Source organism: Heteronotia binoei, chromosome 3, assembly GCF_032191835.1.
Source record: "Heteronotia binoei isolate CCM8104 ecotype False Entrance Well chromosome 3, APGP_CSIRO_Hbin_v1, whole genome shotgun sequence".
Lineage (NCBI taxonomy): Eukaryota > Metazoa > Chordata > Lepidosauria > Squamata > Gekkonidae > Heteronotia > Heteronotia binoei.
In genome coordinates, this window is record NC_083225.1 from 104,337,370 (window position 1) to 104,352,521 (window position 15,152).

Genomic DNA, 15,152 nt, shown 5'->3' on the forward strand with positions numbered 1-15,152 from the left:
GATATATCAGGTTTTCTTGAAAAATATCCCACTAAAAATGGAGCTTGTGGACACAGCTTTAATTAAAACTGCTAACAGCACTGCAACATTTTGATTTCTATTGCTCATGTCAGCTATAAATCAGAAAGTGCTTCTACTGTGTTTTACATTTGCATATGTTTTTTTAAAAAAGGAATGGCTGTCCCATAAAATATTTTCAGTGACAGGCATGGAGTTAAGTAAAAAGAAAGAAAGAAGATAAATCAATATTCAGATGAAATTTCTACCTATATTAGCTTCTAGATTTGCTGACCCAGCTATCATCTTATGTAAAGAGGCTGTCACTCTTCACAAATTGTTGTGCTATTGTGTCTTGATGTGTGTGTATGTCTTAATACTGGGTTTGTCCTCCAGAACATTTTTTTTAACATGAACTATATCTCCACAAACATATACACACCTGATAGGTAAAGCTTAGACAGTATTTTCCCCCTTAGTTTACTAATGTTTTCTAACTAATGAGAATCCAAATAACCAACTTAATAAATAACAAAAAGTCCAGCCAGAATGATTTATGTTGATTTGTGAGTGTACTGTCACTATCTGCTAAAATTGCTTCATTCCCAAGAGAAAATGTAGGAAATTACAGTTTAGGAACAGAAATAATAACACTTGACCTTTTTAATGTATTGTTTTCTTCAGAAATTAAAATTAAAATTCAGAATCATTATCCCTTTAAATGAACAGATTCATTGAAATAGAATTTACATTTCCACAAATAAGAGTGCAGATTATACAACATTATAGAAAACAAAGGAAGACCTCACAAAAGTGAAAGATATTTGGTTATCTTGGTTTGGCATATTGACTGTCATACAAATAATGTTAGAATCCAGTGGTACTTTGAAGACCAACAAAGTTTTATTCAAGATACAAGCTTTCGTGTGCCCGCTGTCATGGGTGCTGGGGAACCTGCAGAGGAAGTTGAGCCTGCAGAAGAAACTGTGCCCCTGCCACCTGCACCAGTGCCCCTGCCTCCTGCTGGAGAAGATCCCAGCCCCCCTGCCTCACCCTCTCGGGTGGCGCGTGTGCGTGACCACCTTAGTCAGGACCTCAGGGATCCGAGGAGGGCGGCACGCTCACAAGCAAGATGCTCCCTGAGCCCTGAGTTTTGAGAGGATTCTGGCCCTTCTAAGAGCAAGGATGCTTGAGTTGCAACAGGATCCTGGCTGCCTCTCTGAGCCAGCAATTAGCTCAAATGGGCAACAGCCAGCAGAGGGCTATATAGCTGTAGGCTTTGGGAGGAGGCTTTGTGAAAGCAACTAGTCATCTCCCTGATGTTCTAGCATCCACTCTGGCTTGACTTTGGTTTCTGGACTCCCTGACTTTGGCTCGTGACTGCTGGACTCCCTGACCTCGACTTCTGGACCTCGGACCTGCGATACTTGTACAGTGATTCGGATTTGGCGCCTCGGACCCTCCTGCTTACTGGCTACAGACCTCGGACTGCCCCTGGACTTTGCCAGACCCGGCCCCAGCCGTGACACCCGCACACTTTCTCAGATACATAAAATGGAAAATAACCATTTAAACTTACAGACAGAGGCTGAACAGCAAATTAGCATGTAACATGATGAAGACATTTTAAGATATGCAGAGACAGAACTGGAATAACAAGTTAAGTATTTAGAATCATAGAATCATAGAGTTGGAAGGGACCTCCAGGGTCATCTAGTCCAACCCCCTGCACAGTGCAGGAAACTCACAAATACCTCCCCTAAATTCACAGGATCTTCATTGCTGTCAGATGGCCTCTGTTTAAAAAGGAACCTAGCACCAAAATTGTTTTAAATTGTTTTAAACTATTTAATTGTTATTAACTTGGTTTAATTGTTAAACTCTAATATTTATCTATTGTTTTATTGTTTTAGTTCCACAATTGATTCCACCCCCCCAATTGATTCCACCATTGGGGGGCCTTTGTAGAGAACGCCTGTTCTCTGGTAGCTTTAAATTTAGTTTCTTTTGGCCCAGGGATTTTAAGAAGATTTTTTGAGCTTGATCGCAGTGCTCTCTGGGAAACATATGGAGAGAGGCGGTCCCTAAGGTAGGTAGGTCCTTGACCATATAGGGATTTAAAGGTAATGACCAGCACCTTGTAACGAACCCAGTAAACAATTGGCAGCCAGTGCAATTCCCGCAGCCCAGACTGCACATGTTCCCATCGAGGCAGTCCCAGTAGCAGCCTGGCTGCTGCATTTTGCACTAGCTGCAGTTTCTGGGTTCGGTACAGGGGCAGCCCCATGTAGACGGCATTACAGTAGTCCAACCTCGAGGTGACCATTGCGTGGATCACTGTTGCCAGGTCGCTGTGCTCCAGGAAGGGGGCCAGCTGCCTCGCCCATCTAAGGTGAAAAAAAGCGGACTTGGCAGTAGCTGCTATCTGGGCCTCCATTGTCAAGGGAGGCTCCAGTAGAACTCCCAAGCTCCTAACTCTGCGCACTGCTACCAGTTGCGCCCTGTCAAAAACTGGGAGGGAGACCCCATTCCCTAAGCCGCCGCGGCCCAGGCAAAGGACCTCTGTCTTCGCTGGGTTCAGTTTCAGCCCACTCAGCTTAATCCAGTCTGCCATGGCTTGCAACGCTCAGTCCAGATTTTCCGGGGCATTGCCCGTCCGGTCACCCATCAATAGATAGAGCTGGGTGCCATCAGCGTACTGATGGCAACCCAGTCCATGTCTCTGGGCGATCTGGGCAAGGGGGCGCATAAAGATGTTGAATAGCATCGGAGAGAGAACTGCTCCCTGTGGCATCCCACAATTGAGTGAGTGTCTCTGGGACAGCTCTCCTCTAATTGCCACCCTTTGTCCCCAACCCTCAAGGAAAGAGGAAAGCCACTGTAAGGCTGACCCCTGAATCCCTGCACCGGTAAGGCAGCGGGCCAGCAGCCGGTATCGACCATATTGAACGCAGCTGATAGGTCTAACAGCAGCAAAATTGCTGCGCTGCCTCGATCCAGGTGCCTCCGGAGATCATCCATGAGAGCGACCAAGACTGTCTCCGTCCCATGTCCCGGGTGGAAGCCGGACTGGAATGGATCTAAGGCAGAAGCGTCCTCCAGAAACCTCTGCAGCTGCAGTGCAACGGCCCTCTCAATAACTTTGCCCAAAAAGGGCAACTTTGAGACCGGCTGGTAGTGTGCCAATTCGGTCAGGTCTGATGTAGCCTTTTTTTTAGGAGAGGGCGGACCACTGCCTCCTTCAGAGGGGCAGGAAAGCAGCCCTCTGAAAGAGATCTATTTATGATGTCTCGTATAGGACATCTTAACTCCTCCAGGCAGGCTTTAATAAGCCAGGAGGGACATGGGTCAAGATCACAAGTTGTTGCACGTGCAGCAGAGAGGACTCTGTCAACTTCCTCCAAGCTGAGCGGGTCGAAGTGATCCAGGATCAAACTGGAAGGCAGGCACGGAGCCTCGAGTATACATACTGAATCCAATATGGCAGGGCAGTCGCGGCGGAGCGATTGGATTTTATCTGCAAAATATTTCGCAAAAGCCTCACAGCCTATCTCTAATTCCTTAACATTTGGTTTGCCCTGTGGCAATGTAGTAAGTGTTCGAATTATCCTAAATAATTGTGCCGGGCGCGAATTTGCAGACGCAATCTTAGCCGCAAAGTACATTTTCTTTGTGGCATTGATTGCCATCTCATAGGATCTCATACATTCCCTATAAGATGCTCTGATCGCTTCGTCTCGAGTGTGCCGCCATTGCCTCTCTAGCTGTCTGAGGCCTGGTTTCAGCTGGCGTAATTCCGGGGTATACCACGGCGCCAGCCTAGTCCGGGGTCGCAGAGGGCATCGAGGTGCGATCTCTTCGATAGCCCTGGAGAGTCGGCTATGCCAGACCTTAACCAGAGCCTCCAAGGAGTCGCCAGAGGGCCAGGGATCCCGAAGAGTCATTTGGAACCATTCCGGGTCCATTTGGCTCCGCGGGCGAGCCAAAATAGGCTCGACGCCTGAGCAGGTTTGGGGTGGAGCATTCACACGAGCTTTAAGGGCGCGGTGGTCCGATCATGGCACCGCTTCTATGGTTATATCGTCCACCACAACCCCAGCCGCAAAGATCAAGTCTAACATTTGTAGAAAGAGAGTTGCTGGAGCTCATTAACATAACTCATTTGCATATGCCACACCCCCTGATATCTCTGCAAGTGTGTCAGAAGGAGTGAAGGAGATAAACAAAAATGAAAGGAGGGAAGGAAGATAGAATGAAAGAAACAGACAGAAAGAGACAGAGAAAGGATCAGCGAAAGGAAGGAAGGGAGAGGTAGAAAAAGATGGAGAGAGGAGTGAAAGAAAAAAGAAAGGAAGGAAGGCTCACAGAATGAAAGAAAGACAGAGACAGAGAAAGAATGAAAGAAATAACAGACGGGAGAGGTAGGAAAAAGATGGGAAGAGAAAAGTGAAAGAGAAAAAATGGAAGGAAGGAAGGAAGGAAGGAAGGAAGGAAGGAAGGAAGGAAGGAAGGAAGGAAGGAAGGAAGGAAGGAAGGGGTAGAAAAAGATGGAGAGAGTGGAGTGAGAGAAAGAAAAATGAAAGAAAGGAAGGAACACTGACAAAATGAAAGCAAGCAAGCAAGATAGATAGAGACAGAGAAAGAATGAGAGAAAGGAAAGAAGGGAGAGGTAGAAGAAAGATGGGCAGAAAAGAGAGAAAGAAAAGATAGAAAGGCCTGCCACTGGCCTGGAGATCCCAGGGCCTTGCATGTCCTGGGCTCTCCTAAGTCACCCCCCACCACTGAAAGGCCAGAGAGCCACCCACCACCCCACATCAAAGCTGCTGCTGGCTGGCTGGCTGTCCTCCCTCCCTACTTTGTTGTTGTTGTTCAGTTGCACAGTCGAGTCTGACTCTTTGTGACCCCATGGACAAAGTCATGCCAGGCCCTCCTTTTCTTCCACCATCCTCCAAAGTCTGCTCAGATTTGTGTAACACTGTCTAGCCATCTCATCTTTTGCCATCCCCTTCTTCTTTTGCCTTCTGTCTTTCCCAGCATATTCTCCAATGAGTGCTCCCTTCTCATTTGGTGGCCAAAGTATTTGAGCTTCAGCTTCAACATCTGACCTTCCAGGAAACAGTCAGGATTGATTTCCCTTAGGACTGACTGATTTGATCTTCTTGCAGTCCAAGGGACTCTCAAGAGTCTTCTCCAGCACCACAATTCGAAAGCATCTATTCTTCTGCATTCGGCCTTCCTTAGGGTTCAGCTCTCACAGTCATATATTACTACTGGGAATACCATCGCTTTGACTGTATGAACTTTTGTTGGCAGGGTGATGTCTCCACTTTTTATTATACTGCCTAGGTTCATCATAGCTGTCCTCCCAAGGAGCAAACGTCTTTTAATTTCATGGCTACAGTCATCATCTGCAGTAATCTTGGATCCCAGAAATGTGAAGTCTGTCACTACTTCCATGTCTTCTCCTTCTATCTGCCAAGGTGTGATGGGGCTGGATACCATGATCTTAGTTTTTTTGATGTGGAGTTTCAAGTCTACTCTTGTGCTCTCCTCTTTCACCCTCAACAAAAGGTTCTTTAGGTTCTCCTCACTTTCTGCCATTAGAGTGGTGTCAACTGCATATCTGAGGTTGTTGATGTTTTTCCCAGCAATCTTAATTCCGGCTTCTGCTTCATCCAGGCCAGCATTCCACATGATGTACTCTGCATATACCCATATTTTTCGGTCCATAAGATGCTCCGGACCATAGGACGCACCTTCCTCCTGGGGGGGGCGATCCGCTGCCTCCGCCTCCGATCCCGGCGCTTCCCCCTCGCCTGCCTGCCTGGCTCCAGCTCTGCTTCCAGCAAGCGCTGGGATCGCTCCATGCTGCCCCCACCACAAACCCAGTGCTTCGCGAGCGCCGGCTGTGGAGGGGGCAGCATGCTTCCTCCGTGCCTGTCTGCCTGGCTCCAGCTCTGACGCTTATAACAAGCGCCAGGATCGCTCCCTCCGCCCTCCAATCCCAGCGCTTGCTTTAAGCATCAGAGCTGGAGCCAGACAGACAGGCACGGAGGAAGCACGCCGCCCCTTCCGCAGCCGGCGCTCGCGAAGCGCTGAGTTTGCGGAGGGGGCGGGTGCTCCCTCCATGCCTGTCTGCCTGGCTCCAGCTCTGATGCTTAAAGCAAGCGCTGGGATCGGAGGGCGGAGGGAGCGATCCTGGCGCTTGCTGTAAGTGTCAGAGCTGGAGCCAGGCAGACAGGCACGGAGGAAGCACGCTGCCCCCTCCGCAGCTGGCGCTCGCGAAGTGCTGGGTTTGCGGTGGGGGCAGCGTGGAGCGATCCCAGCGCTTGCTGGAAGCAGCGCTGGAGCCAGGCGCGGGGTAAGCGTCGGGATCAGAGGCAGAGGCAGCGGATCGCCCCCCCCCGGAAGAAGGTACATCCTATCGTCCCTTCGCTCCATAAGACGCACACACTCCCCCCCTTTTTTGGGGGGGGGGAAGTGCGTCTTATGGTCCGAAAAATACGGTAAATTAAATAAGCAGGGTGGCAATATACATCCTTTTCAAACTCCTTTTCCTATTCTAAACCAATCAGTTGCTCCATATCCCATTCTGATAGTTGCTTCTTGACCCTTATACAGGTTTCTCAGGAGACATGTGAGGTGGGCTGGTACTCCCATCTCTTTAAGGCCTTGCCACAGTTTGTTGTGATCCACACAATCAAAGGCTTTAGCATAGTCAATGAAGCAGAAATAGACATTTTTTTCTGATACTCCCGTGCTTTCTCCATAATCCAGCGAATGTTGGCAATTTGATCTCTAGTTCCTCTACCTCTCCGAAACCCAGCTTGAATTTCTGGTAGTTCCCAATCTACATAGTGCTGAAGCCTAGCTTGTAGGATCTTTAACATGACCTTGCTGGCATGTGAAATGAGTGCAATGGTGCGATAGTTTGAATATTCCTTGGCATTACCCTTCTTTGAGATTGGAATATAAACTAACCTTTTCCAATCCTCTGGCCACTGTTGCATTTTCCTCACTACTACTCTAGCTAAATGGATGGGGAAAAGGGATTGTATTTACAGACTTCACTGGACAGAGGTAGGTGGGGAGGACGGGGTGGGGGAGCAAAGCCAGAGCTTCCAGTGTGCTCCTGCTCAAACTGAGGAGGCCTGTCATTCCCAAAGGTTGGTGGGGGGCTCAACTACATTCCTTTCATGGCTCATACAATCAAACTTCAATTCATTTTCAGAATTGTAGAATTTAAAAAGGAAATACCAGTTAATTGGAAGAATAGAATTTTTAAAAAAAAAAATTAGAAAGAAAATATATATTTTTAGGAGGACTACATATATATGCCAGGAAAACATGGTAATTTCTTCAAGTGCTTCCCTCAGGAAAGTTTATTATGAGGCTCATCAGAATGCCCACATCTTCTGGTACTATTAGTGGACCCCTTTCTTATTGTCCCACTCAGCTAAGTTATAATTCCCTGTACCACTTCTCTGCTTTCCACTTGTGACAGCCCTATCCTCCCTTCCTTTCCTCTGTTTCTCTCTTACCCACATCCTTCATGTATGGTCTTTGTTTGGACTAGCCATGGGTTAATAAATCAAACTTCAGTAGGATGGCTTCCACTAGGAATTGTTAAAATGGCTTGTTTGTTGCTTGTTCCCAGTTTGTGTTATCTGCATTGGTGTGATTTATTACATTTTAGTATATTTCAAAGTTTAGAATATTTTACTGCATTGTCCTTGTATCTGCTCTCCCTTTTCATTTTTCTTTTACCTCATGTATATGCAATAAAGAGCAAATCTGGTTCTGAGCTGCCATTTTTCTTCCTGTCATAATTCCACCTGAGATGCAGTCTCCAAGACTGCACATGTGGGAATATTTACACGTGTAGACGCTGATATGGGTATCTCTCGGGTATTAACAAGGTGAAATACCTCCACGATAATGGTGTCTGCCACCCTTTATTTATGTTATTCCCTGCATTTAAAAGCCATTAATCCTTTAAAAAATCTGTTAGCTAACTAACATGGGAACCAAAATAATAAATTAAGCATTACCAGGCCTTAAATTCAGCAGGAGTTCACAGGAGTGCAGCTCCTGAACCTTTCTGAGGGTTCCCCCTCCTTCTCCCCACCTACCTTGTCCATTGAATAGTAGGTACAGCTGCATAATAATCCCTGGATTAGGAGAGCGGGCAGCCAGTCAGCCATCCACCAGGAGCTTTGCCATGCCCCTAGCATATGAACATATGAAGCTGCCTTATACTGAATCAGACTCTGGGTCCATCAAAGTCAGTATTATCTACTCAGACTGGCAGCAACTCTCCAGGGTCTCAAGCTGAGGTTTTTCACACCTATTCGCCTGGACCCTCTTTAGTTGGAGATGCTGGAGTTTGAACCTGGGACCTTCTGCTTACCAAGCAGATACTCTACCGCTGAACCATCGCCCCTCCCCAAAGCTCAGCATTTAGCATATATAACAGAAAAGATTTCTCTCTCTCTCTTTCTCCTGAAGCCTGCTTTGGTCAAGGAAATGTGAGAGCCAGCTGAGCCTGGAGTTCTTTTCATCTGCTGTTCCAGATGTGCCAGCCAAGGCCCTTCTGTGGAAATCAAGAACTCTAGTGATCATCTGCCATGCACCTGTGATCTCTACTTCTACTAGTATCTCTAGTCTAGACAGGCTTCCAGTATTGTTCCTGATAGCATGTGTGTTTGTGTGTATTTGTGTAAAGTGCCATCAAGTTGCAGCAGACTTATGGCAACCCCTCATGGGGTTTTCAAGGCAAGAGATGTTTAGGGGTAGTTTGCCATTACCTGCCTCTGTATAGCAACCCTGGGCTTCCTTGGTGGTCTCCCATCCAAGTACTCACCAGGGCTGACCCTGCTTAGCTTCCGAGATCTGACAAGACCGGGCTTAGCTTGGACTATCCCGGTCAAAGCTAGCAAGATCTGTAATTTACAAGAAAGATTCCGTTCAGCAGAATCAGTATTGGGGGCTGTTGTTTTTACAACAGTCAAGCATTAACTTAACCCCCCCCCCCGAAAAAGCTATTCTTGAAGTCTTCTAAGATTGCCTAAACCAGGGGTGTCAAACATGCAGTTTGTGGGCCGAATCAGGCCCGAGGAGGGCTCCTATCAGGCCCCTGAGCAACTGGCTGTCATCTGCTTCCTTCTCCCTATATCTTGCTTCCTTCAGTATAACGGCTTACTTTGCAAGGCTTGCTCAACTGCACAGGAGCTACAGAACAAAATCTCTATTTTCTCCATTGGCTGAGGCTCCTCCCTTGGGGAAAGAAGGAAAGAGCCAGAGCTTCCTTTGCCCAGTTCCCTGGATCCCATGGAAGAAATACAAAGAAAGCACCTTTAAGACCAATGAGTGCTAACATTTTAAGCACGTTTAAAGTTTTAAGAATATATATATATTTGTGTTTGTTTGTGTTCTTTATAAAATGTATATCTCTGCTACCTAATCTTAAATAGGTACACACATCGCCTGGCCTGACATGGCTCGGCCCAACCAGACATGTCCCAACCCAACAAGGTCTCTTTTATGTCAGATCCAGCCCTCATAACAAATGAGTTCGACACCCCTGGCCTAAAGCATTCTAACTGCAACTTAACTCGCTTCCTCAGAGACTGAAAACAAAGAAACAGAACTTGTATATGTCCCTTCCCTAGCAGCCCTCATTAACTCCTGTGCCACCCTTTCTTCACTTATGTGATTTTGGGTGGTGAGTGGCTTGCTGGCCTTTTGACTTTTGGGTTAGAGCCAAGGAGAGCCCCAGATGAGCAAGGTCTGCTTAAACTGGCTGGATCTCTAGCCAGCTCAAGCAGGCTTTGCTCACCCAAGGCTCTCCTTTCTTGCATCAGGTTGCTTTTGGCTGGTGGGGGGTGGCATATACTAATGAGTTATGCTAATGAGCTCCACCATCTATTTTTCTACAAAATGATCCCTGAGCATTACAGCCATAATTTCAATGGAGATCAACAAGGTAATGGCAACTTTTATTAGATTCCTTCTAGAATTATTCCATTTTAAAAAATCATTGATCTCTGGACATTCATTGATATTTCTGGAAACAATGCTGGTAATGCCATATATCCCAAAACATCTTCCATACACAGCTAAATAGTGACATCCAAAGTCTAGTGAAATAAAGCCCGGATATTTATATTCACTTCACCTGGTCTTGTTCATGTGTTCTGGCCACAAGGGGAAAAGGTACGTTAAACTGTTGATGCACCATGTAGTAAGGTATTCATATCCACAACCAAAATGGATTGGATTTTTTCCTTCATTCTATTTCTTGAAATGGCAATTAGTTCTATTTATACGCTAAGGAGAACCACTTATAGATGTTTCAGCAATGATTGAACAAAGTGTGTGCCCACAAAACTTAAGTGGGGAGATTTCCTCCTCCCCTTTCTCACCATACCTACTGTGACTCCTGAGCTTCGTGGCCACCATTGATTGCACTGCCATTGCCAATGGACCAAGCACAGCTCTTGGGCTCCTCCAATGGCTGCTGCCTTGCTCAGAGAAGAAGTCTGCAGATTTATACCCCGCCCTTCTCTCTGAATCAGAGACTCAGAGCGGCTTGCAATCTCCTGTATCTTCTCCCCCCACAACAGACACCCTGTGAGGTGGGTGGGACTGCAAGGGCTCTCACAGCAGCGGCCCGTTCAAGGACAACCTCTGCCAGAGCTACGGGTAACCCAAGGCCATTCCAGCAGGTGCAAGTGGAGAAGTGGAGAATCAAACCCAGTTCTCCCAGATAAGAGTCAGCACACAACCACTACACCAAACTGGCTCTCTTTTATACTTTAAAAAAAGATAAAGGTAATCCCCTGTGCAAGCACCATTCACTTTCGACTCTGGGGTGACATTTTCACGTTTTCACTTAAAATAGTATAAAAGAATACTATTTTACTTTTCAGGAAATTAACGCCCCAGTGTGGTTTTTTTTTTAAGATTTCAGATTTTTCTGCAAATTGGTGTGTGTGTGGGGGTGTCACTCAAGTTTGCAGGAAGGTATGTTTTGTGTAAATATGATCCCGATCTGCTGATTTAAACATCTGCAGATGGGGTCCACACTTGGGAAATTGATCTATGGATAGTGATGACAATAACATGGGGTGAAATAGCTAGCATGCTGGGGTTGGGTGTAGAAAACCCAGACTGAAATTCTCATTGGGTACCTGGGACAAATGATTAACATATAACCCATGCTTAATTATTTTACATGACCAAAAGTTCATATTGGGAAAATATGGGATAAAAATAAATAAAACAGAGATATAGTCCAGCTACTGCCAAACCATGTTGACTGGACCTTCTATCCTATTTCCTTCGCCAAAGGAAGTCCTTCCTATCAGTCATGATATCTAGATGGTGCTCCCATTTTCAGAAGTAGTATGCTGCTGAATATCAGATGCTAGGCATAAACAACAATGGAAATGTTCAATAAGGGAGAATGGCCACAAAGTAGTTCTAGAGAGAACTGGCTGGTTCATACTTCCCTCAAAAACTCATTATCATTGAATCCCTCATATTAATAAACGTAAACCCCTTAGAACAAGATGGTATTAAATCAGATGATAAGGCTCCTAAGGCAGCCATCAAAATTCAGGCTTGCTTTTGTGGATATATAACAAGGAAAAAGCTTAATGGGGAGAAGAAGAGAGATGCCCAAACTAATGATGCTGAAGCTGGTGAGAAGGAGGAAGTCCTTCCTAATGGTGTGGCTGATGGCAAAGCTGCTATTACAGATGTGGCTTTGTCTGAGAATTCCCAGCCTGCAGAAGGCAACAAAGAGGGAAGCACCCCAGCAGAGGAGAAGCAGGAGGAGGCCACAGCTGACACTGGTTCAGAACAAGAGGCCTCAAAGGCTACAACTCCTGCTGCCCCATTGAAGGAAAACTCCTCCCCTGCTGCCACTGAAATGGAAAGTGCCACTATAGCTTCCACTAATAACCATCTTTGAAAGCCCATAAAACTCCCATCAAGGAGGAACCTAAAACAAGCCAATGTGCCTTCCACTGACACCACTGCCATTAGCCCCTATACTGCAGAGGATGCTACTGCCAAGGCAACAGTGCAACCCTAAACAGACATGGCAGAGAGGCCAAATTGAAGAGAAGACAGATGCTGTAGAAGAAACCAAAACTTCTGAAAATGCCCAACAGGAAGAAGCAAAAGAAGATGAGAGCAAGGTGAACCAAGAAAATGCCTGAACATTAAGAAATGACTCCCCATTACCCCTCCCTCTCTCCTTCCCTCCTCTTTCCTGTATCTTTCCTTCATTTCCCTTCTGACCTGCTCCCACACTCACATCTGTGAATCTGTCCTCTTTGTTCTCACCTCTCTCCCACAATTTTTTTTCTCTCTGGGTGGCAAACATTTAAAGGGGAGGAGGAGCAAGAAAAATCCAAGTCAGACAATGAGGCTTAAATATTTTGTTTCTTGGTGTTGTTATGGCTAGGGGTTTTTTTTGTAATGATGACCCAACATTTTGGGGAAATTCTTTGACCTGACTACCACAAATGCCCCCTCCCCCCCCTCTGTTCCAAGTGTGTGTGGAATCTTATGTTCACCTGAGGAGTCCAAACATACTGAGTTAGTTAAGAAAAAAAAGAAAAGAAAATAACAAATATTTTTTTCTTTTCTCCTTTTTTCAATATGATGATGGAATGAACAAAAGGAGATAAAGCAACAAAACAGAATGAAAAATACACCCCTGGTTTGTTTTTAAAAATAAAGCAAATGTGCCAATTAGCATTTTAAAAAAGGATTAACTGGGCCATGCAGCTAAATAAAAATTAATCAGAGTTGTGAAAAAATGTAAATAAATATGCTAAATGGAAGGTTATAATGAACTGAGAAGTAGTGAATGAAACTATATTGAGCCCTGTTGTTTGCTAAGTCAAATATATATTTATTTTTATGGAGCAATATACTGCACTGTAACTATGTGAAAAAACGAATCTCAGAACTAGAGGCTGCAGGAGACAAAGAGGTACAATATTTTTCCTCATGGATGTGATTTTTCATTCTTAAAGGTAAAGGTAGTCCCCTGTGCAAGCACCAGTCATTTCCAACTCTGGGGTGATGTTGTTTTCACAACATTTTCACAGCAGACTTTTTTATGGGGTGGCTTGCCATTTCCTTCCCCAGTCATTTACACTTTCCCCACAGCAAGCTGGGTACTCATTTTACCAACCTCAGAAGGATGGAAGGCTGAGTAAACCTCAAACTGGCTACCTGAACCAAGCTTCCGCTGGGATCGAACTCAGTGTCGTGAGCAGAGCTTAGAACTGCAGTACTGCAGCTTTACCACTCTGTGCCATGGGGCTCTTTGCTCTTCATTCTTAGGACCCAACATTTAAAAAAAAAATCAGCAACTTTGCTCATCTTTACTTATCTAAATCTAGTACAGATTGTGGTACTAGCTTGGCTGTATTGCATTTCTTAGCAGCAGACTAGTGTTCATACCCTTCAGAGACCAAGAAAGAGCCTTGTCCCTGTGTGAGAGAGGCATGTAGTTGGAATACCACCCCACATCATGAATTAATTGAGGAAGGTAAGATCCTGTATTTATATGGCCTGACCTTCCAGACCCTTACAGGTCATTATGTGGGGGCCTTGCTTTAAAGCCACTGGATTTCTGAAATCTGAGACATGCTTTTTCAAGGAGTCTCCTTTTTCTGTTCTTCAACCTGCCTAAGAAAGCTCTGTCAAGTTACCTCACTCCTAGCTTTTAGGAGGCTGACAATAACCTTAGAAAGGAAAAGTTAGTTGTTAATGCCTTAGTTTGCTGGATATCTATGTGTGTTCTTTGACTCACACTGTATTTGACTGGTGGTTTTAATTGCACGTTTTAATAAAATGGTTTCAATCATTTCAATCTAACCGTTTTTCTCATATTTAAGTAGTTCTTACATAACAGAGCTCTGTGATTAAATCTTTGATATCGCCAGTGCCTTTTGTGAATAGGGTTCCTAAATCCCCCACTAGGCCTGGAGACCCCCGATTTGGAGCCTCCTCCCCCCGCTGGCCATAAAAGGGAAAGCGGGGGGAGGGGAGGGGGAGAACGGCAGCCCTTCCCACCCAGCCCCGATCGCAGCAGCCAGAGCTCTTCCATTTTCTCAGGCTGCTTCCCGCCCCCAGTCAGCTGGCCGGTGAAGGGAGGGGAGCCCAGCCACGCCCCCAAAGGACCATGTGCCTTTGCACCTCCGGAGGTGAGTGAGTTCTGCTGGCTTCCTATTCCATGCCATAAAGTGCCCAGCTGGTGTGCCTGTGTTGCTGTGAGAAGCTGGCAGCAACTCGTGAGTACAGAGTCCCCTGCATCAGATTTGCCAGAAACGGGGGGGGGGGGAGGGGGAGGGAGAGGGAAACGTCTTCTCATAGGGTATAATGGGGAATTGATCTGGAGGTTTCGGGGGCTCTGGGGGAGCTGTTTTTTGAGGTAGAGGCACCAAATTTTCAATATAGTATCTAGTGCCTCTCCCCAAAGTATCCCCCAAATTTCAAAACGATTGGACCAGGGGGTCCAATTCTATGAGCCCCAAAAAAGGTGCCCTTATCCTTCATTATTTCCTATGGAAGGAAGACATTTAAAAAGGTGTGCTGTCCCTTTAAATGTGATGGCCAGAACTCTCTTGGAGTTCAATTATGCTTGTCACACTCTTGTTCCTGGCTCCGCCCCAATGTCTCCTGGCTCCACCCCCAAAGTCTCCTGGCTCCACCCCCAAAGTCCCCAGATATTTCTTGAATTGGACTTGGCAACCCTATTTGTGAATGTACTATGCAAATTCTCCATCCTTTTGCCATTTCATGCAGGGCCGGATTAACAATTAGGTCAAGTAGGGCCTGGCCTATGGGCCTCCACACCTTTAGGGGCCCCAGGATGGCTTTCCTCCCATCTCCCCCCCCCCACCTAAGCATTTGATTGGTTTGGATGATCCATAAGCAGTTACCAAAATAGGTTATACCAGATCCTATACATACAGCATTATATGACCATATTAGTCTGTTGTGTGGTACTCTGCTATGTTACCATTATTTGCACATTAGGTTGTACTAACATGATAAGCAATTAACACTTTTAATGCTTCCTGTGCTGAGTAAAATGCTTCACTTCACTTTAGAGATGTTTTATTTAT

At 45.8% G+C, this 15,152-nt stretch overlaps 1 pseudogene; it reads left to right on the forward strand.

Annotated features, from left to right (window-relative positions):
• Positions 1-12,258, forward strand: part of LOC132569087 (neuromodulin-like) — a 30,917-nt pseudogene extending 18,659 nt beyond the window's left edge.
• The last annotated feature ends 2,894 nt before the right edge of the window (positions 12,259-15,152 follow it).